Source organism: Xiphophorus hellerii, chromosome 17 (assembly GCF_003331165.1).
Source record: "Xiphophorus hellerii strain 12219 chromosome 17, Xiphophorus_hellerii-4.1, whole genome shotgun sequence".
Lineage (NCBI taxonomy): Eukaryota > Metazoa > Chordata > Actinopteri > Cyprinodontiformes > Poeciliidae > Xiphophorus > Xiphophorus hellerii.
In genome coordinates, this window is record NC_045688.1 from 8,861,384 (window position 1) to 8,885,887 (window position 24,504).

Below are 24,504 nucleotides of genomic sequence, written 5' to 3' on the forward strand. Positions count from 1 at the left end.
ATCTTCCACATTTAATACAATCTTTCTTCAGTCAATCTGTCAATAACTGATAAATGTATCCCTTTTGCACAACTTCTGCAATTAATATATGAGTGTATATATTTGAGGATTCTAAATAATTTATTTATAAGTTAATACATGGTTTTGTGAATAAAATCACATATTAATCATGTATTATCTTTTGGGAAAAAATTGTAAACTAACCATCTCAAATCTTGTCAGGTTTCCTGGATATTAAGCATTAACAGCTTATTTCAAGTCCAGCTAATGAATCTCAGTTTGACTCAGAGCTGGGCTTTGATTTGCCCGCTTCAGAATATTCACCTTGTTGTCTTCAAACCATTTGTGTTTAAGTTTTCCTGTATGCTCAGTGTCACTGACTTGATGGGGAATAACAGTACTATTGATGGAGGTGTAGGCCATGCTGAGGATAAAAAAGGGCCCAGTTCATTATAGCAGTTGCCATTATTGAAGGTGTCCACTACAACAGTGGTGCAATCCTATTACGGCAACTGAATAAATTACAGATACATGCATTCAAATTGACAGGGCAAAAGGTGGCCGATGCCAGTGAATCACTCTGATTTTGTATTTATGCTTAATGAATGTTTACAGAAACATTTGGCCGCTAACCTCAATGGATGCTCTGTCAAGCGGGAGGTGAGAAAAAAAATCATTTTATGGTGAATTAAAAAGAAGACAGAGCATTTTATGTTTTGGCCATTACAGAGCGTTCGAGTGATTCAACGGCATTTCATGGTGTGTTGTCTTTGCTCAATTTTCAAATCCACTCCAAAGAGCTCGTTGCTGAAGCAGCAAAATCTCTTGTTACTATGTTAGAACCACCTCGTGGATTTTATGACTTATCTATCGGCCTGTTAGAGAAATGCAATTTATTAAATGGAACAAGGAGCAGCTCTCTCTTTGGTCCATTAGCTGATTTCTATTTTGGAATTTAATTAATTTCAAAACAGTAGGGCATCATTTTGCTGAAAGTGTAATTCATTCCATGTGGTTATAGCGGCTATAACCAAAAACTTTTTTTTAAAGAAAACATTATACTAGTTTGGAACCAGAAGTAAAACAAAATCTTGAAAGTGTATTTTGGAAATAAAGTACAAAAAGAATTTTCTTGAAATAACTTTTGACAGCTCATTACTGTAATGTAGTTACAGATGCAATAGGTGACATTTATAAAAGATTACTTTTTACATATTTATTAAAACTATCAAAATGTTCTGAGTTAATTTGTGAAAAGCAAAATCAAGCTCTTTGGCTTCTCATAGTGGTCCAATAGCCATTTGAAGAAAAACATCATTTCCACTAACAACCAATCAAAGCCAGGAGGAATGTCTTAGCAGTGTCTATCATGCGTGTGTACTCACTGCTAACACCCTCCAACACACAGTGAATAAAAGATTATATTATAGTGAATATCTCACGTGTTAATATTTCATGTTCTTGGGATTTGTAAGATGTGATTGTTCAAATTTCCAGACTAAGTCCACAGTTTCCTAAAAACTCCTAACTGCAGCCTTAAAGCATCATGAAGCAAAAAAGTAAGACTTGATGCTGCTTCCATTCACTACTGCTATTTGTTAGAAAACCATTCCATGGTTGGATGTTTCTGGATATAGTTGTGAGCTTAAAGCCCAGACACAATTAAAAATGTAAAGTTTAATGATAATTTTTTTTTTAAATACCACATATGTAAAAGTATTTCTTTTTTCAGATGCAGATGAATTAATGCCAGCTACATAAAACTGCAGTGGGATAATCCAGAATGTATATCATTTCTGTTTTACTGGCCTCTGCTCATTTCATTTATATCTGCAGAAAGAGAAAAAAGCAAAGGGAGGATAAAGGGACAAAGGACTTTCTCTGGAGAGATACACTTCAAACACATGCCCCTGAAATTCTGCCTGTGTCTGTCTCTCTTTGTGTGCAAAAATGGAAATTTTGACATTTCAGCATTTAAAATTCAGCACGGGGCAAAAGGACTTTGAAACTGGTTTGTGTGGTCTGTTTGTTTTTTTTTATCTCTTCATAAAAATAAAAAAAAAACCTCCCAGAACATTTTTGACACAATCTATTATCGAAAAAATGCCATATGCATGGCCACAGAAAATGTATTATTCCAACTGCTCAATTTAGAATTATGCTACAGAGGACACGGCTACTGGAAACGTGTTTTTTTTAATGTAATAAGTTATTTAAGGATTGACTTGTGCAAAGACAAAGAACAAAGCTGTTAGATATTATCCCACTATCTGTACAAGACATGTTAACACTCATTTATTTTCCTTCACCTGAGGACTTTAAACAATTCTAATTTGTGTTATAAAAAGCTGCTTGGTATCTCTGTCCAGAGCATTAGCAGTTATCAATCACCTCAGGACTCACACCCACAAGAAACTGTCAAGTCTTAATACAGTCTGGCCTGCCATTTTAATTTTGTACACACCAGCATATTGACCTCAGGTGAAATGAAGAAAAAGTATGTTTTATATTCGGTTTGACAATATGTTTTGACAATTTTTGTCTCCAAGTATTGAGGTAGCATTTTCCTCACTTTGTAGATACAAATGGTTGTGGTGCATCAAGAGGAACACAGGTTTAAAACATCACAAACTCAACTGTGTGACTTTGGCTTAGTCTGAACATCATGCAGACCCTCAAAACATTCATCAGCTGAGAATCGTTCTGTTCCGCCATTTAAAAAAACGTCACGACTTTGATCTCGGAGCAATTTCCCTCTGGTCTCAAACTATCCGGGTCCTTTCATCTGAGCAGCGGCTGTACAAGGAACTCCGTCTGGAAACAGGTGCTCCAGCTCTTTGATGTTAGCCTATATTGGTCCACTAGGTTTGGAAGCACGACGTAATCGTGACCCCATTCTGGAAGGCCCAGAACTCGCTCATCTCCATCCCTTCCCTCCTTCCTCTCAAATGAAGCAGCCAGGTGCCAAAAATACTCACAGCTGTGTTGAATAAAACATCTGACACACTGACTCCCTGACTGACGGTGGGATAGAAGGAGCTGCCCATGAGACGAATACGTCTGGGACTCGCTGTGCCCCCACACTCAGCTCATTACACAAGTTAATGACCAAGTTTAGGTGATTTTGGCTGCACATAAACTGCTTCCACAGCTCGGGGACAGAACTGTCCTGCTGGATGTGGATTTTACCTGGTTCTCCACAACAACATTGGGGATGCATCAATTCCTCAGCGAGTGAGAAAAATACACACACTGTGACCTTAAATGATCATAAAAAAGCTTTTTTCTTTCCAAGTACCTGAACTTGGAAAGTTCAGGGACAACAGTTAGGCTTGTTGCCTGAATTGTTGCCTGTGAGCTTTACAGTGAGAAGTTCTAACAGATGACTATATCTGAAGAAAATATATGTAATTAAACATGTTGAAATATTACTTTCATGTAAAAAAGGTGACGACTACTGCAAGTAGGTAAGATACTGTTAAAAAACAGCATCAGTGAAAAGTAATAATTTAGCCACAAAACTGTAATAAATGCCAGAACTAATGAAGATTTTATATCTATACACATATATTTTGTACTTGACAGAAGCCTGTGATGTTTGGCAAATTTTTTAATAAAAATATAGATTCATGCAATTTAGTTTTTTGTTTTTTTTTCTTTGGCAGGAATCTGGGTTACCAATATATCCAATTAATTGCACTAAGAGTGTAGTGAATCTTTTTTCCCTCAAGAAAAATTAACTATTTTGGCCAGTAATACTGTGAAATATTGAATATGAAAAGAACATTAATATCGTCATGAGATAAATAAAGGAATTTTAAAAAAAAATAGCTCTACTGGATAAATTTTAATTATTTAAAGGTTAATTAGTTATTCTCTAATTAAAACTAAGCTTAACCCATTAATTTTTAGTGGATATTTTTAAAAAGTCTCGGCTACCTGAAGAGAAGAATCTTATATCAAATACATTCCTTATAAATTGCATATGTTAAACTGAAGCACATATAATTTTAATATATAAATTACAAACAGTCCTTATGAGTTTTCAGCTACATTGTGTTCTCGTTGATTTGCACGTTGGTTGGACCTGCAACCGATATGCAAATAATGTGGTTTTGAAGCAGCACTGTGTTGCATCATCTCAATGTGTCATTTCCAAGAGACAACACATTTATTTAAAATAGACGTAAACTAAGAAAGATTTAATCTGTGGACGACTCTTTTAGTCTTCCAGAGATGAATCGAGAGTCAGTTATTTGGATCCAGTCGCTGGCACACCACCAAAGCCCCAGCGTATTTAGCGACATATTGATTCAACATTTAAAAGACTGGTCCACTGGCTGTATCAGATTACACGAGCCGCTGCCCCTTTAAGCCTCTAAACAACACCAAATCCTCTTTTAAATAACATCGCAGGAGAAATGTCAGTCTCAGAAACAAGAGTTGGGGAAATCATTATGATCAACTAGATCTTTACTAATTCACAATCCCGAGTTGATCCTAATTCTACAGCAGTCAACAAAAAGGGGTCTGCAGTTATGTTTGTCCTGTAGATTCAAGTCAAGGATTAAAGGTTGATTGGTGAAGCAGATCGAACAAGAAAACCATAAATTAGCCTCAGCTGGACAATTTGAAATGTTGGGATTTTGTGCTTCTTTCAAAGCTCTAAAACGTTCATTTAAAGACCATCCATCAAATTCAGTGAACCAGAATCTGCTCAGCACTTTCATGTTTTCCAACCAAATCTCTCCAAGTGTGCCCAGTGGAAAATTCCAGAGAGAGGCTGATGGACAGAGCAGCAGAAAGAGATGACAGAGAAAAGATCGAATGTAGAAGGAGGGTAAACAGAGAGCCATCTAGTGGGTAGTGACCCCAAAAGCTGGATGATGGAGTCACGAGTCACTGACTGTTTACTGTACGCAACATAGGGGGACATCATTTACAGGTGCAGCACTGATGCAGGGTCAATCAGCAGCTGGTGGTTTGCAGTAGGGAGAGTCTGCTCTCCTGGGAGCACAGCAAAGAACTTTCTGTAATCAATGAGATACTGAGAGGACAAAAAGGCTGGGATTAAGTCTTTCCAAAATAAGACTCCTAATGTTTTCAATTAATTTTTCCTCACTTGACTAGTCAGGAGTGAACTGCTGATCCAACTACAGTATTGTATTTTTGTTTTTTCAAATTAGATTGCAATTTGTGTTAGCAAAATTGAAAACCATGTGCACCAAAGTGGAACTAAAGCCAATTAAGAGATGTAAACAGGTCTTCAGAAGTGAAGTGTTTTAATAGTTATGCCCTTTATGCCACTCAGTTTATTATTCACAAAGCTATTCAAGAGTGAACGTTTCTCGCAACTTGTGCAACATTTTGAAAAATAAGAGATTTTGATGTTTCTACAGTGCTTTACAAAAAATATCAATGTCTCTTGATATATTTTTTTAAATTTAGTAACATTTGGACCTCAAACTATAATTCATTATGGATTTTAATGTGTTGATGTATGTACAACACAAAGTGGTACATAAATCATAAGTGCAATAAAAAATAAATAGTTTTATTATGGTGTTCTTATGTGTTTCAAGCAATAATTCGTAGATTCATATTCACTAGAACCTCAGACAAGTCTTGTGAGATATGACTCTAACATGACTGCAACATCTTTAAAGTATGCAGAGAATTAAAAAGTACTCAGTTACTCTAACAACCTCAAATCTGACGCATTCACACATTGCATTTGCCGTTTAAAATACACAGAAACACTTTTAAATCTCTTACTGAAGGTTTACATGACCATTTATTAGAAATTTGCAACACATAGTTTGACCTGTGAATTAATAATATCTGGAGCTCTTCAGTCCAAAATCTCAACTAAAATAATAAAAAAAACTCCACAGATTCAGTCCTTATTTACAACACTTGAAGTTTATGGCAGAAGGCTTGCATGATGCCTTCTGCAAGACACAATTTAAGCCTGATGCATATTTGTAAGTGACTGCCTCTTCATTAACAACATTTAGGAAATGAATGTGAGGAAATCCACCATAATCATAACTAACAATCAGCAAACCCTACAGTGGCTGCAAAGTCATAATCTCTGGGAATTTGCATATGCAATTAGTGTAAGCTTCAAGCACAAGATGTGATTGACAGAATTTGAATGTTTCAGTCCAGATGGAGGAATCTTTCACAATTAAATGATGCTAAACTTTCAGCAAGTTCTTCTCTGCTTTGCAACTTTCTGACCACACTCTGCTCCTTCGGGGGTTGACCTTTCTTTAACAGAGGTGCCCAAAATGCTGAATAAGATCAACCCTTTTTGTGTCTGCCTCAAAACATCAATCAATTCTTTGACTGTACAGCCGAGGTTTGGAGATTTTACTGTGATAAATGAAAAGCGAAGCTGCCAGTCTGACAGAATCTAATCTCTGAGGATGCATTCCAGTTTTGCCCTCGCTCACATCCTCCTTTTTTGACATCCTTCAAGGTCACCTATCTGACTGTGGAGTCAAAAATCAATGGTGGAACAGGGTTAGCAGTTAAAGGTCTTTAGTGATATCTCACTATAAATGCTGAACATGATGGGACTGCTAAATTTCATCATAAATTCAGGTCCGAGCTGTTTCCAGGGAAAGGAGCATGTCAAGGTAATGAGTTAATTTAGGAGATAAGGAACAGCAAATGTAATCTCCAGAAATTTCACCTGCAGCTAAATGGCTCATTGGGCTTGCAGCTGCAAAGTTGCTGCTTATCGTGACAGTTTTAGCTGAAGGTTCTTTACAGAGCCGTAAACAAGGATAATCATCCTCTCAAAATATAGTAAAGTTTCACTGTAAAGACCCCATTAAACCCTCTTGTGTGAATAATAAAGAGAGTCTGTTTCAGTGGCCTCAGCTTGAGCAGCAAGGAGCACGAGTCAAACAGCTTAAGAGAGTGCAACCATTTCTGCCTCTATCACAGAGGCCAGACTAGCCATTAAAACAGCATTATATCAGATTTAAGCAGATGCCTAGTTATTATCCTCTAGAGGGCAGGACTGGCCCCATGGTGCTGTAGTAATGAGTGTTTTTTTCGTCTGACGGGGTGGACATGTTTGTCCTGAAAAAAAGGGGGTTTGGTGCTCACAATGAACAAAATGGACCTCTAAGCCTCCACATTTGCATTCATCTTCACAGGATCTCTTAGAAAGCAGAGAGATTATTGCACACAAGGGTAAATAAAAAGTAAACAAAAAACAGGTGGTGGTAAATCCAGACCACTTCCTGTTTTATCTTTCAAGCTTTTAAGCAGTAGAATTTGATGGTTTTATTCTTCCTTGGATAAAATCATTTGATGAGCTTTAAATTAGTACAACTTTCTGTGGCACCAGTACGAAAAAAAGAGATACTACCACAGACTAACCTTTATTTCAATAACATATAATAAAAGCTTTGTAAGGGACTGGATGCGGTGTCTGAATAAGATCACTCTGCCCATAAACCATGTGAAGAAGCACAGATGATGATGTTATTGCTTTATAAACTTATCATACATTAATTTACAACATTTAAGTTAAATGACACAAACCTATTTGAAGGTATTTGAAGATGGTACCTCAAATATATATTTTGCACCCTTTGCAAAACTTCCCAAAAGCATGCAGATGGCTGGTGTACAATTTTTTTTCCAGACCTAAAGAAATGATACAGTGTGAGGAATGATAGTAGTAGCATTATGCTGTGGACCTGTTTTATTGCTAGTGGTCAACATAAAAAGGCAAATGAAGACAAGGAAGACTATGTGAACTTTCCAATTTTTGAATAATTGGGTGTTTTCACAGGTCAATGACTCCAAATACACATCAACAGTTTTGTAAATGAATAAAACGGGTTATTATCGAGTTTCTAGAATTTTTTCCTGAAAGTCCTGACCTCAACCCAATCAATAAAAAGAGAGTTCAAATATCCACCCAGAATAATAGAAGCTTGCTGGTGGCTATAAAAAGCTTGTGGTCAGATGCATCATGTTAAGGAACATTCATTCAAATGATAATGGGTGTTTATGAAAATATTTGGGCTTATATTTAAGCTTGGCCAAGTCTGGACTAGAGAAACTCCAAAATAAAATTCTCATTTTTGAATTTACTTGAAGCTGTATAATCACTCCACCCTGGAATAAGAACAACAATATAATGTATGGAGGCGGAACAGTACAGTGACAAATACCGGTTGGTGTTTTATATATGAATAGTTTCAATAAACTAGTCTGGGGATGTTAAGTTAAAATTCTGCAACTAGTGCATTTTAAAGTAAACTCTCTGCATTGCTATACTCTGCAGAAGCTACAGAGAAACTGAAATAAATATAGAATCAAACATTTATTGAAACAGATGTGTAACGTGGATTGAAAAAAAATTTCTTTCCTGGTTTTTAAGGGGCCATTCATGAACCGAGTCAAGCACGTCTTACTTTAGCTGTAGAATCCCTTAGGTAAAGACAACATGCTTGTTTTTTAATTTTCTAGCATCTCAAGGAGAATCTTACAGGGACAACCTGACAAAGAACGATGTTCAACACTTGCATGTGTCAGCTACAGTAAAGCCCTAATGGGTGAGGAAGAGCGTGATGGTGGGGGTTGGGGGGCGGGGGGGTGTTGGCTGGCATGACAACGTACAGCAGGCAGAGGACGTGGTTGCCATGGTGACAAACAAGGATGTTTGCATCAGAGGAAAATCTCAGCAGTCCGCAGCGGAGGGCACACATTCCACTCCACTGACAGTGACGAAGAACAGTCAGGGCTAAAGATGGTTAAAAATAAGGTGTGTTGGACAAGATGCATCACTCCTTATTCATTTCTTATTGCTTCCAACAAAAGGTTGTGAGCCACACTATAGAGCTCCTGGGGGACTCCAGTCTAAACCAGGGATAACAACATTAATGACAAACCCTACCTCACTGTGTTGGATTGAAAAATAAAATCATCATCACAGTGGGGTCACTTAGCGATATTAAATCTGCAACACTGATTATGTGCATTTTCATTTTTGGTGTTTAATCCTGCAGTATATTTAATGAGCATGCATGACCTTGATTGGTTGCAAAACAATAGAGAAATGCAATGTACTCAAACATGCTGCTGTCTTTTGACAAACATCCACTCAACTGACAGGCTAAAGGGAACCAGAATGCTCTGTATGTCTCAGACAGCTACACTTCATGCTTCTCAAATCTTGCTGAAATTATCCTGACACATTTTTAATCCATCAAGGTCATTTATATCTTGGACCGGGTGGTGCTAGGGCATCGCTGATTTTAATTGCTTTCTTACTCCATCCCATCACGGTCATTTATTTTGCACAAACACTGCTGAGTGTCATGTTGTTTCATGACTAACATCCTCCAAGGGTGCCCGAAAGCTGCAAGTTAAGTGAAGCGGAGCCAAGAGGCAACTTAGATCGTCGTTGAATCGGAGTCTCCTTGTGGAGCTGACATATTCTGGAGACACTGAATACTGACAGAAAAACAGAAATTACCCTTTGCTGCCTTGGGTGACATTCAGTTTCTGGTGATGACAGATTGGTAAATGTGTAATTTTGCTCAAGGTGTGCATTTGTTCACTCTTTGTGATATTCAGCACAGATTACCTAATTCCCCTAAAATTGGAGCTATTATCATTCTTATAAACTCTTGAATAAAAGCCTGAAGATTGCACAGAAGTTTCTTATATCCCAGGCTCATTTCCTGGTTGACAGGTGCCTTACTGACACAAAAAGAGCAAATCAAATACAGACGAATTATAATCAGAACCGTTTTCAGTCCATAAAAACAGTTTGTTGGTATTATTTCAAAGAATCATTGAGTGTGTATTGGTTTGAGTGCACAGGAGAGAGAGAAAAATAGCATTCTGAGGGGCAAAATCAGACAAGACAAAATATAAAAAAAACTATATTTTGTAGCATCTAAAATGTAGAAAAAAGGAGCAAAAATACTGGACAGTGCCTTGAAAAAAAAAAAAGAAAAAAGCTCCACAACCAGTGTAAGGTCTCTGGTGGCATTGCAGAAAAGATATTTTAGGCAGACTTTCTGCAAGTAATTTGAAAAATCATTCAACAGAATAATCTACAAATAACTGAATCTGTGAAAAGCAGAGGGTCTACTACATTGGGTTTTAATTTTAAATATACAGACGTAATACAATTTCTAGAGTAGGCTGTGACAGAAACAAACTTTAAAATAATCTGTATCGGATTTGGTTTGGTAAACCCTACTCTTACCCTAACCCTATTTAATATGTTGTGAATTTTCTCACCAGGATTTTGAAAATGAAAAGCACAGTGTAATTTAGTGAGGATGGGAAAAAATGGTGATGTCTATGCATTGCTGTACATTCACTATGGGAAGTGAAGGTTATTAGTGGATCGCCAACGTTATGCTCACTGTAGTAATTTTGGTCAATGCAATTTACAAAAGTTGTGATTACAAGTTTTCAATGAAGGTTTGAAAGTGAAGCTATGACCATTTTCAGATAAGCTATATTACCACTCACACCTAATTACTGCTATGACTACCAGCTGATGTTTGTGTAATTCAATAGCTTAATTTTGTGTTTACAATTACAGAGAAACTATTCAATAAAGCAGAGTGTAATGTGTGATTACCCTGGTGTTTAGTAAATGCATCTGTAAAATGCTTGCAGGCTTAATATTTGATGGTTGTATCTAGCAGTTGGTTGGGTTCTTACTGAAATTACACTCCAGAGCTAAGGTGACACAACCTGCTTGATTTATAAATTCACTGAGTAGTTTAAGCAGGTGAATTATGCGATACCCCTTCATATCTCCATAGCAGTGTGTGGATGAGGAAGAGACAGAGAGCATTTTTAAGGAGCCTTATTACATTGGTGAGACACTCAAACGTGCTCCAGGGCTGATTTTTTTTATACTGCATGCCCTTCAGCAATAATTAATCCACTCTTTCACGGGCAAAGGGGACAGTTCACCCACTACGTACAGGCAAAACTGGAGGCTCTATGGGACCAACATGGAGAAAAGAGGCCAAGTTATTGTCCCTTAGCAGCCTCCATACCCCCAGATGGTATTTATCTCCAATAACTTCCTCAGGGAGCACCGTCAGGCAGCAGTGGGAGAAATACTATGCATTTTACTGGGACTGAGTGTGAATCAGGATATTAAAAAGTTGTAGGAGGGCAAAAGCAATTTCCTGCTAAAGGGGATTTTGAAATTACAGCTCTCATATTGGCAGTCTTACCATTAAAATTATTTTCTCATTCGTACCTATCACAAAACACCTACCTCCCTGCCACCACCATTACCGTACATATATACCCAAGATAACGTCTGTCAAGCAAAGTCTGTGACAGTCACAAGGAAACCTGGACTACCTTGACAGAAGTCTATTTAATAAAGATGTCTCTTTGCATGACAGGTCTGAGTCATATCACTGTAAAATTAATCTGGCTAAACTCAGGGCCCACTTACTGAGAGAAACTAATTAAGCATGTAATTAGTCAGTAATTTTGTAAACTATTTCTGAATCTCCAATTAAGATATAAACCAGTTTTTAAGAGGCCTTTCAGAAAGTCTAGGTTGTGGTTTTCCTCCAGATGATGCATAAATTAAATTGCAATCACATGCAACTGGAAGACTCAGCTTTTGTTGCTGATAAAACAATGAGTTTGTGGGTTCTGTGCAAATGAGAGAACCACAACCTTTGTTCTTTTGTGAGGAGAGAGCCATTGACGGAGGGCTACATTGAGAAGCTTTACACCATGAGACTGCACACTGCCACATAAGCAGTATGATGAAGTTAGCTTAGAACCAAAGCTGTCCTCATTGCTAATGAAAAAATAATATAAGAATTTGGTTCTTTTGCAATTGTTGCGGTAAGTGGCATTACTACTAATCCCATTTGTAGGGACAACATACCTCTTCACTGAGCATTTTCTAGTCTGTACAGTATTTCTTCTGTTGTTATTTTTAACAAGAACAAAGGTTAGTCAATACAAAATGTAACCATTGTGTCAGCCTTTAATTGTCAGACCTTTTGAAATGACCCAGACATCAATTAGTCAAGTAACATAAACCTTAATGTAATAAACATGCAAAAATGTCTCAATCAGACAAGTCAAAGATAAAGGTGTTTGGCAACAATGTCAATAAGAGGAGCAGCAAAAGTTAAGCATTCAAACTTAGAAACACCGTCAAGCATGATGGTGACAACATCATGTTGTGGGGCTTTTTCACTGCAGATTGTAATGTCAGAATAAATTTAGCTTCCACTAAATTCCTTAACTTTATCTTAAATTAACAGGTAAATGAGTCAAATGTTGATAAAGTGGGCATTAAAACAATTATTCCAAACATCAAAACTAGTTTTGGAATGAAAAAAGCCATCACCAGCCTGACCACCACTGAAAATGAGACACAGTAGCAAAATATCTAACAATAACTACAGCAGAACTTTGTTAAATGCTGCATAAAAGTCTGTGTGGTCAATATGCAACTTGCTTAGTTTAGTGTCAAATAAGCAAATATTACTATAATAGTGACTCTGCTGGGATTTATGAAAATCCATAATAAAGTCAAAGTAGGATATCCAGTTAATGTTGGGATTTTCTTTATCTTGTTTAAGAACGTGGGCAGATGAAAATACTTAAAATGAACCTGAAAGTCTTATTTCTATTTTGCAAGCTAAATTAGACTTATTGAACCAGTTCAAGAGTTGGAAAAAAAAATCACATTGTAATTAATAATATATTGATCACAACTAAAGGACACACTGCGTAATCCTTTGATGCTGTATCATTCATTGATTTTCTACTTCAGCGTTAATGATGATGTTGATCAAAGTAAAATCAACCTGATGTTACATGAATGTACGGAGGACAATCCTAGAGATGCAGTGCAAATCATGATTCATGAACCAGCGTGACTCGCTCTCAGTGACGGCAGTGTTACTGTCCGAGCTCACAGACACCCACTACCAAATGGCCACACAAGGTCACACCATAACACACATTCTATTTATATCCTCCATTTTATATTGCTCTCCAGTAGAGAGAAACACACCACTCTGTCTTACAATACCGATGCTTCTTCACTCTTCAATCCTCTGATAGAGTCATCATAATTGAGGGTCTCCAGATAAATGCAAAGTAAATCTGGCAGATGCCCTTTCATCTGGACGGCCTTTGGCTTCTCATGAAAAGTTCACCCTCGATGCCTCATCCAATACAAAAGGTTAGCGCTGTTTAAACATCAGGTTTGAGACTTTGGGTTCTGAAATCCTCATTAATAGCTCACTAACAACATCACAGCTCCCCAGGCAACAGCTGAGTGACCACTTGATTGGAAGTCAACATCTGCTTCTATGAATTAAATACAGCACCATGCTAAGGAAGTACAAGCTCTTCAGATTTTTTCATGTTTTGTCACACTGTATCTACAAATTTGTATTTAGAATAAATTTCCTTTTCAGATACTATGTTTCAATACAACACAAAGCAGTACATAATTAAGAAAAGGATGACAGGTTTTTACCATTTTTTACAACTACAACTCTAAAATTTGGGGTGTGAATTTGTTTTCAGCTCTCCTGAGTTGATATTTCGTAGAATTACCACATAAAACTTTATTAGGCTCCATCTCCACCAGGATGTCCATCAAAAGTATAAAATTATAGCCCATTCTCCTTTGCAAAATAGTTCAAGCTCAGACAGACTGGATAAGGAGGGCCAGTGAATAATTTTATTATTCATTTGCCACGTTTTTGGAGTATTGGAAAATGTTTTGCTTTATTTTTATTGTTTGCTGTGGAAAGACATGCTTGGGACAGGAAAATAAGCCATTTAGATTGAGACCTAATCCTAGGAACCACCCGTTATGTGAGGGAGGGGTATTTTGTAACCATATTTTATATAAACCTAGTTTCTTCTTTCAATCTCGGATCATGCAATTGAATACAAGGTGGCGTCTGATTTTTCTTCTCTGCAGAGATCCACGCAGTACAGAACTATGATCATTAACTCAGTTAATCTGGTCCACAACCACCAAATAACTTTTTTCATTGTTTTTAAATTGACAATTTTTAATTGGATTGAGAACAAAAAACAATTTACTCATCATAATGATGCCAACGTCGTGTTTAAAGACACAGTTCTAACTTTCTTTCAACTGCAGCGTTCTTGTTGTCAAAGCCAAATTGTTTTCCTGTCTACAGGTACAACAAGTACAACAAAGTAATACAGTCACACTAAGAGAAATATATGAGAATAAAGTCATAAAATTACTTGAATAAAGTTATAGTATTGAAAGAACAAATTCTGAGAATTAAGTCATAACATTATGAGAATAAAGTTGTAATATTATGACAAGTTAATCTTGCAATATGACTTTATTCTTGTAATTTCATAATACCATTCTTGTAATTTTATTTTTTTTTATTTTATTAGAATGACTCTAGCGTCAAATAAGTTCTGACTCTGATTTCTCCTGGTACTCCAAGCTTTCTATTTTAGCTTTCTGTTTAGTCTATTCAGTTAACATTTACAAATGGTGTGTTTCTTGATATAAAATTATTGCACAAGTTTATTCTTTCATCTTTATGATGTTTGTTCACCAACATTCTCTAAAAACCTATTACAGCTTAAACACACATAATTTAGTAAAACTGAACATTGTGAAAAACATCATAGTGTGTAAAGAAGTAATGCAGCATCTATCTGAACACAGACTGTTGGATTATGAAATAGAGCATCTGTAGAAGATCCAGTGAGTATGTAAACATACGTTCTACCTGGGGAAACAAGCTGTGGGGTCATTTAGATTTAGGTGACGGAAGCACAAAGTGCTGCCTTGCTCTCACTGTCTTCGTCACCTGGTAACAAACTGATTCACTGGAGCCTCCTGCCTTAAAGTAGTCAAAGCAGCAGGTAATACTGCAACCCAAGCCCCCTCCCCTAACACCGGCTGATCATGCTTTCAGAGTTATTAGGTAATCTGGGAGAAGAGGGTGATAGGCCATCTGCCTTTTAATGACTCCTAGTTGAACATGCATGGCAGTCACCATGGATTTGCTTGACGTTGTTTGCACAGACTCTGGAGAGACTCGTTCCATGTGCACTGTGCAGTAGCCAATCGGCACTCAATCAGTAAAACCTGTGGGAGGTGATAAGCCTCCTTTACAGCAAGAGGGGGTTCCCACCAATCACAACAATAGCAGAGATCCTGGATAACCAGCTGAACCAAAGTGGTATTTCAATCTTATCAGTTCACAGAACAAATGGAAGAAAATAAAGTGAGATATATAATTAGGCACGAATTGTTGCAGGAGAAAAATCAGTATTCCTTTTCATATAAGATAACAACTCATTTCAGAATCAACAAATTGCTACTTCCCTCCGTGCTCAAGACAAACCCATCACAAGTGAAATAAACATGCCAGAGATGTAGACTCAGATTTTGTCTGATGGAGCGAGAATAACAGAGGGATATGCTTCAATAGGATGAAAGCAGCTGCTCATCTACCTTCTGATTTCCCCTCCCCTCTTCTTATTGTCTTTCCATCTGCCCACACATCCTCAACGTAGAGTCCCTTCGCAACTAGAGACACAGCCTATATGAAGCAGCGTTATGATCAGCTGTTGCGCTCCACCCTGCACCTAAAGCAGGTTCTGAGCACATACGGGGACAAAAAACAAACTGCACATGACAAAAGGCGCGGCAAAAACAGGCGCCAAATATGGAGTCCAGGGAAACGGTGGGGAGTTGGAGTGAAGAGTAGCACTAGTGTTACTATTAGGACTGACAGTCATCAAATACATCGCATATTTTTTTTTACAAAAACAAATACTTTCATCAATAACTTACTGAGTGAGCTGTGAATAAAATGTACTTTCCTACCTGGCAACAGCTGCACACCTTCAGCTCCAAAGCTGTCAACCCTGACGAGAAGGCTCGTATGGAGTGGGGAGTCTGAGAAAGAGGATGTGTGTATCTGAGTGTGTGTATGCATGTGTTATATGTGTGTGGGTGTGTGTGTGATGCTGAGAGAAAGATGGAGAGAGAGCTGGGAGGGAAAGTGAGAGGTGGAGCCTAGCTCAGACACGAGAAGGAGGGCTGGTTGATGGCTGTCTGCTGCCTGTACACCCAGTCTGGAGGAAGCGGTGAGGATGGCACTACATTTTCATCTGATCAAACACGCACACACACACCCACAGCTGATGCTCCTCATACACAGCTTGGAGAATAGAAACCTGAAGGCAAGGGGGGGAGGGGGGCAGGAGGTGTGAGAGTCAGGAGAGGCTGAGCTGTTTAAGCCCAAGCATCGTCACGCGGCAGTTCCTCGGAATCCCTCCAGTAAGAGGTGAACTGCATCACCGAGTCCTTGTCTGTGATTGGCTGGATAGCAGGGAGACGCCAAATTGTGGTGGGCAATGCTGTGTAACCTAAAATGACCCTTCAACATATTAAATGCCTGGTTCATCTTTCTCTTGTGGGTACATGTCACTATCAAGGACAATTTCATAAAAAAACCTTCCTTGTTAGGACCCTTAAGCATGATGGGGTGTGCAATTGTGTGTATATATCAGGGCACAGTAAGACATGACCTGCCCTTGCACATGAATGAGTACAAAACACACATCCATGCACATAACCTCTTAAAACATCTTCTTAAAGAAGGGAGACCGATTTTTATAAAGGCAACACCTGATGGACGCTCACTGTGCAAACGCTGCATCAAGTCATGCTGACCACGCTACTAAGAAAGACCAACAGATTACCTCCACTATTTAGCTCAGTATTTTAAAACAAAATTATTCAACATTTGCATTTAATCTTGAATAACAGCTCTTTGTTTTTGGTTGCAAGGCATAGTCATCGTCCGCAACTTGTGCAAAATGTAGCCAGTCGTTTTAAAGCAAGACAAAAATGTGCAAGAAGCCACACTTCCTTAAAAAGAATTAACACTTTCAAAAAGGACAGTATTCGATTATAAATCTTTTTATTATGGCAGTACCACAAAGCTATATATGTTCATTTTTTTCTACAAATAAAAACTAAGGTGCAGGTATCTATATCTGAAATGTAGATTATTTTACATTTAAATTGCTAGTAAATATTGAATAAATTACACATCAGAATCACTCAACAGGACAAAAGTTACTCTTATTCAACATCTACATGCTCCCACTAGCTAAGATTATAATTATATCGCAAATGTAACTATGACTAAGCTATGTTACCATAACAACGCAGATTCACCAGGTAACTATGAACCCATTCAAGCACTGAACAGATGCAAAGAACAAATCAATGCATTGATGTGCCATACCTTTCTTCAGCTGAATAGAAACACTACTGAAGTAATTATTTTTGGACCAAAATCTGAACACTCAGTCGGCACTCAGCTTCAGCTATTACATCTAGAAACCAGACTCATTTTTTGAGTAGACTCATCTCTTCTGATGCACAACAACTCCACACAAGCGTCGTACAAGAACCTGTTATTTCAGGACTGCAGAACCAACACATTTTATTTTTCTCTGATACATAGCTTGTTGTATTAGGTCTACCAAAGAACACAAAAGTATGGTAAGTTGAAATAAATCTAAGAGTAGATTTAATCCATTTTTAAATTACAGAAACATTCCATCTAGCAATTAAAATTTTTATTTGTCATGGTAAAAATAAAATAAGTGTTTAAAGTCCCAGGGGCCTTCAGGATCACACTGTAATGTTAATGAGACTGTTGGCCTTTTTATTAACAAACTGAAACAATTCACAGATTAACTGGTAATGAAAATAATCATTTTATGCAAGTTAAGCTTTCAGCCAAATTACCTGAGCTTCATCAAAAGGTAATAACAGTGGGGTTTATTATGTTAGCGTATGCAAATAAAACAGCACACTCCATTTACTAATGAAGATCACATTCACTGAACTGCTTTGAAGCCATTTATCACCCTCAACATGCAGCTTGTTGATGTTTCAAAGGATAGAAACTTCAATCTTCAAATCATTTCTGCTGTAAAATGTTTTGAAATATTTCAGATGAACAAAATTCCCTAACGTCTTCGTCAAACTATATTTTTTCCTTCTCAATAAGAAAGCACAGTTGAGAAGGTTACCTCAAAATCCTCCAAAGAGACTTTTTCTCTTTGCACATCTTGACCCAAGTCTCAAGCTCTGAGCTGCATATTGATTATTTCCTTTTATGGTGGATCGTCTTGATAAAACAAAAAAAGAAAGAAAGAAAAACTGGCTTGTTGGTTCTGGAGGGGCTCCACTGGCACTCTGACGACAGCTTAAACACCAGCTGCATCCTACCCGTTTCTGCTCAGGAAAAACCTGGCCACAGTCACGGCCCTGGCCCTTCCCCAGCCAGCAGGCCGCGCTCCAGCATCCTGACTCAAAGCCTTCTCGCTCTAGAGGACGGAGGTGCCTCACAGGCCCAGAAACGATCAGGCAGGAAACATCCCCGACCTATTGCTGTACAAGCAGTATCCTCTGTCACAGAGTCTTTTATCTAATGAGCTCAGAACTAAATCAAAGTGACATTAGTAATCATGTGACGTGAGAAATAATTAGAGGGCCAATAAAGGGCTGCATAAGTCCCCTTCCTCATAGTCCAACATGCGGATAGCTGATTGCACCTTTCTAAGTCAGTGATAAAAAGGCTCTGGTAGTAGCGCTCATCATTACTTCGCAGGAAAATTATATGAAGCAATGATCATAATTGAAAGTAAAAATAAAAGTTTTCTTAAATTTTGACATCTATATAAACAATTAGCAAATTAAATGAGATAGCTTTTGAAATAATACAAGCAAAAATAATATTTCAAACTTTAAGCATCATGGTTCCAACTAGTTCATCATCAAAAACCAAACACTGTTAAGCTTTAATTTATACCCAACTACTCATTAATGATACACGAGAGGTAAAAACAAAATACAAGAACAAGCTATTGTTTGATTTCTTTCAATTTCATTTTTTTTCTTTATCAACACGGGTATTATGTATTTCCAAGGAAATTAGTGGCATATGTTACTATCAATTGCATCAAAAATAGCTTGATATGCATGAAGGTTGTTTTTGTGGACTCTGCCTTAGTCATCCACATTTAGCTGAGTGGCTCAAGTCCCTCTTTAGTAAAATCTGCCATCCTCCACTGTGTGATTCACAGAGGAGAGGTTTATCTGGCCCTTACTCTCTGCCCCGGGAAGCCTGGGGTTTCTCCCTCTTGTTTACAGATCGACAGCATCTCTGGGAGAAGGTGGGTGACAGCATACGACAGACTGATTGATGACTTGACACTCATGTGCCTCTGTGTCATTCCTGCATCCACCTTCCCTCACCCACTCACACTCTAAGCTTAAAGGGAAGGATTGCTAATGCTCATGCATGTTGATGAAGCTCAGACTTGCACCTCTTGTTCAAAGCATGCATCCTCTTAAGGAGAAAAGCCTGATGGGTAAACAGTGGGTGGCTGTCAGCATGCCTGACTGTTAACAGTTGAATGAAAAGGCAGGATCCACCGCAGATGACAATGCTCAGGAGCAGAGAAGGGCAGCATTGGGTGACAGGAAGAGGTGACAGGACAGAAGGGCAGCAACTGAATCGGCATAGAAATGAGCAAGATTCCCCAAGAAATTATACATCAATGTCATTTTAAAAGAGGAAAAGAAAAAAGACTGACACTGCTTAACAGGGCAATGTTGAAAAAAACACCCTCAGTTGTCGCTTTACTGTTGAAATCAAAACAATGGCACAAAGTAGATGCTACTTCAAAATTTTATCAGTTTGGGTAAACAAAAAGTTTCAAAGTGTAGTTTTTGACAGGAACTAGTGTATAATTAGAATTTGGCTTGTTTTACTGAGTGACATGGCTTAAAATGGACTTAATTAAAAACTTTATAAGACAGGCAAACAAATAGGCCGGCCAAATTTATTTAAATTAGGAGCCTAAAACTCCCTCAAACATTCCTTTCCAAGCTCTGATTACAAGCAAACAAGTGTCACATAATTATTTTAACACCCTCTTAAGTCAGAACTTGACTCAACAGGCTTTGAATAGTCTAGCTCTAGCACATATTTTCCCTCCATGTTAAAGAAAAACTAAAAAAAGAAACACAACTGATGACGCCTTTTCGGTTTTCTAATACTTGCTCTAAAACTTGTCCTCCCTGGGTTTCTTTTCTCATTTTCTCATCCAAAAAGAGTCTATGGTGCTGGCTGACAGTTTTGCTATTGCTATCTCAGTTTGAGATATAATTTGCTCTTTCAGAACGATTTTTGGAAACAAAGATGTCAGATTTCAGTGCAAAATTAAATGTTTTAAATATATTGGATAGATAAACTGAAACATTATTCAAATACACTTTGTTGAAGAACTGACAGTTCCAACACAAACCTAAAATCATAGGTATTGTTGCAAAGACACTTTTTACTTCATTTCTATGAAGTGATATTATATACACATTTTTAATCATTAAAGTCAAATTAACGTGTATTAAAATACATTACCAGACTATAAGCAATTCTTGTTTCAATCATTTTTGCATTGCTACATGAAGTCCAAAAGAAGTAGGCCTTACTAATGTAATGAATAATCAAGATGTGGGTTTACATTTTTGCACAGTTATCTAGTAAACATATTAAGGTGATGTTCAACACCAAAAATTAAAATTAATCACATTCTCTTATGTGTTATCAACATAGGAACATATCTAAAACATCCCTGTGGCAATTTCTCTTATCGGTGCATCCAAAGCTCCAACCAGTCCTATTGCTCTTCTTCTCCAAGCATTAACATTTCCACACAACCTGTGATACAATCTGGCCATGGTCAAACCTTGGCCATTTTGGTCAAGGTTTGATCAAGTGATCACTCAGTATATGTGACCACCTGACTTTCAGATGGTTCTGAAATGGAAATTACATTTCAGTGAAAGGAGATTTTTTTTTAAGCCAAAACTGAAATTCTACTTTTGCTCCAAGTCAGAAACAGCAACAGTACCTGTAAATAGATTATCATTTATTCTACAGAATTTCATAAATATGCTATGTTAAGGTCTTACAAAGACTCTGAAGTAATCTGAAAATTGACTTAAGGACCTCATCCCTGTCTTGTACAATCCGTCTCATCTCTGAGTGTATTAAAACCTCTAAATGACCCAAACCAGATATAAAATGCTGTGATCTAAGCAACAAGATTAAAAGAAAATTTAAGAGTAGATTAATCATTCATTTCTCTCTCTGATCCAACATCCAGCAAATCTATTTTTAATAACCTCTCCCTCATTTTTCCAAGTGACTGCACTCCCACACTTCAGAGATGAATTCACAGCATGGCAGTAGGCATTGAAGTGGAAATGCAATGCAACAAATGGCTTCCTCACTTCTGGTCAAGGCCTTGACCTGCACATTTTAGCATCTGCCCTCTGTCTTCCCCTCAAAAATCCTCAGAATAAAAATATGATCTATGCATCTTATTCTTATGTTGTTCCAGCACTGAAGCTATCTCCAGAATACCAAACAAAACTGGAATAAAACAAGCGATTCCCCCCCATCATCACTGATATTTTACTGTTTCAGTGTGAATTCTTGACCTCTTCCTCTTTATTTCACTAGTGATTTACTATCACATCGCTTCCCTCCAGTCAGTCTATTCTTAGTCTTGGTATCATCTTGGAGAAAAGGGTTATTTTTAGTCAGTCAGTCATGTGACTGTAGTGCAAATGGAGTCTTGCAGCTGTAGGTTACAGGTCTGACATTTCATCAACAGCTCCCAAACCAGAGAAGGGAAAAAAAATCCTCCAAATCCTGGAAATTTTTAATGTCACCTCATAGGTGCTCTGGTTAATAATTTTCTCCAGCAGCATTATTGTCCCAGGCTTAAATCACTACATTCACCCGACTTAAATCTGCCCAGCACTTTTAAACACAGGAACAACCCACAAGCTTGACTGAGAATAACTTGGAAACATTTCAACATAAAAATGTTAATGTAATTCTCAACTCTTCAAAGATACGGTAACTATTAGTCCTTATTTAAATTACAGAGTTGTAGCTTGACTTTGAATCACTTGAAGTTGTTTGAATAATTCATATATGCATATAAACAAAATATCCACAGAAAAATAAGTGTCTACTTTTTAGCTAATGTGCTGAAACTACAAATGTTTTTTAATTTAGTAAATAAAATGACATTTCACAATGTGGGCTTTGGAGGGACAATGTGATGCAGTTTACAAATTATTCCGTACTTTTTTCATATAAATTGAACAGCTATATAAAACCATGAGCGATGTGTCCCTAAAGAGCATTAACCACATACATTTGGCAGCAGTGCCTTGTTTCCTCAGGGTCTTTAACAATCCACAGGGTTGTGTTTACTTTTTCAATCAAAATATAAAAATAAATATTAAAATATTCCTTCAAATGAAGGATTTACTCCCATTTGCTCCACAGACGGCTATAAATGGACATTTGCGATTTAAACTGTTACGGTTAAAGTAAGTCAGGAAATATAAGCACTTTACAGTGAAATCACTGAATTGTAATGATGAAAATATGTAACCAATTTGTAATGCTTATTATTCTACCCACAAAACTCCATTCAAAGTTCCAGGTAATGCACAATAATGAAGGTGACGGGAAAACTACCCGTGTTCCTGGAAATGCCTAATTTAGTTAGAAATGCGCACATTGTTTTCACTGGCTGAGCGACAGCAGCATGATGGGATTTGCTCCCAGATTTCTGTCATGTTTTACATTGTTCTGTGTGTGAATTTATCTTTTTCTGGTGAAGCACTGTGATTTTTATTCTTTGATAGGTACTATATAAGTAAAATTGATTTGCTAAAATCTATTTTATTCTTTGCTTTAACATCGGTTTTAGTAAATCTGTCATTTACAGATTTAAGGATCTTTCCTTTTAAAGATGTCTCCACTACCCTGTTCCTCTAAAATTATTATACTCTCAGTTGATATTTACATAAAACAGATATCTTGCAGTGTTGGATTTAGAAAATCCTGTCAATCAAAATGTTGGACAATCTGGTAGATGAAAAGTTGAAGACTGTGTCCTCCCACACAAGAAGACACCTAATTAGTTTACATTAATATCACAAAGTAATATATTTTGTACATTTCAAAGCAACACGCACAATCAAAATGAGAAGGCTAACTGCAAAATGAGGCATGCAAATTAACATAGCCCAAAACTGTCGTGACAAAAAGACTTCTTACAAAGCAGATTTATCCACACCTGAAGGGGTCAAAACAGATCTCAGAGCCAGAACAATTATACACAGGATGGTTAAGGAGAACTGATGGGAGCTACTGGCACCTTGTAATTTTCCTGCACTATGTTATCTATAATTTAGCTCTTTAGAAAAACACAAAGACTTCGATTACCACTGAAGCATTCTCATTTAGACATTTTGTTGCAACCTTTAGAAGGAGCAAAGGTTTGTTATGCCGTTGCGGCCGACGCAGCTGCTGGATCTGCACTGTAATTTTCATCTGTGATCATCCACAGTTATCAGTCAAGTTCAACAGACTAGCACATCCCACCTCCCACTCGGTGGAGGAAATAGTTTGGTGCAACTGTTTCAAGAGCAAGTCAAAATAAAAGGAGGCCAATCTGCCAGTAGTAACTTTGCAAGTAGTTCACAATGCATTTTTTTTACTGAAAAACGTTAAGGCAGTAGGTACAAAACAAAACTTCTCTATTCCAAATAAGGGTTGCAATGAACTTAAAATCCCCTCACCATCATAATAATCAGAATAAAATTGTGTAATATTTATATCACAAAGCGCTGCAATGACTGTTGGGGTAAAAACAAAATTATATTTGTCCAGTTAGATCACTGTTCTATTTTCTTACTTCTAACTTTGGCGGCAGAAACGGAGAGGTTAATGATGCCAGTGACAGAGGAGAGGAAGAATACAGCAACATCATCGTTCAAATACCAAAGTCTTATCAAGTTCATATCAGAAAAGTTTTTATTTTACATTTTTATAGTTTCAAATAAGACATGTACTACTTTACAAAAAGGTCAGACAGTATCTCATGCACGATGTCTGGTGTGCACCAGAAAATGCTGTATTTGTATGTTTAGTTGTACTTTATTTCCAGCAAAAACTATAAATGTAAATCAATCTTTGTAATAATAATTTTTTAAAAATCCCATCAGGCACGCTGCACTCTATATTTATCCTCACATAATCTGTTTACTTTCACTTGCAATTTTCTTTAAAAACTGTAATTCAAAGTTGCTAGTACATAAAAATAATAAGTCAATGGCTATTCAACATAAAGCTGCTTTGGGATACAAAATTTGAGCTTTTACAGCTGAAAACGTTCCCCATCATCCATATATACGTACTACCCATCGCTGCTGAAAGGCCTACATGTGTAAAGCTTTTAGGATAAAAGCAGCCACAGCTCTGGAAGTCCATTTGGAACAATTTCAGCCTATTTTCAAAAGAATCAGGCCCAAGT

General features: G+C 37.2%; 1 protein-coding gene across 4 annotated transcripts in view; it reads right to left on the reverse strand.

Moving 5' to 3' along the window:
• The window catches only part of syt1a (synaptotagmin Ia), a 151,781-nt gene extending 135,599 nt beyond the window's left edge, over positions 1 to 16,182 (reverse strand). For 2 of the 4 annotated variants that reach the window (XM_032589045.1, XM_032589046.1), the window contains exon 1: positions 15,896 to 16,182. The gene's annotated coding sequence lies outside the window, so the exon portion shown is untranslated. The remainder of the gene's footprint in view (positions 1 to 15,895) is intronic. The other 2 variants (XM_032589042.1, XM_032589044.1) reach the window with 1 other exon arrangement.
• Between the last annotated feature and the right edge of the window lie 8,322 nt (positions 16,183 to 24,504).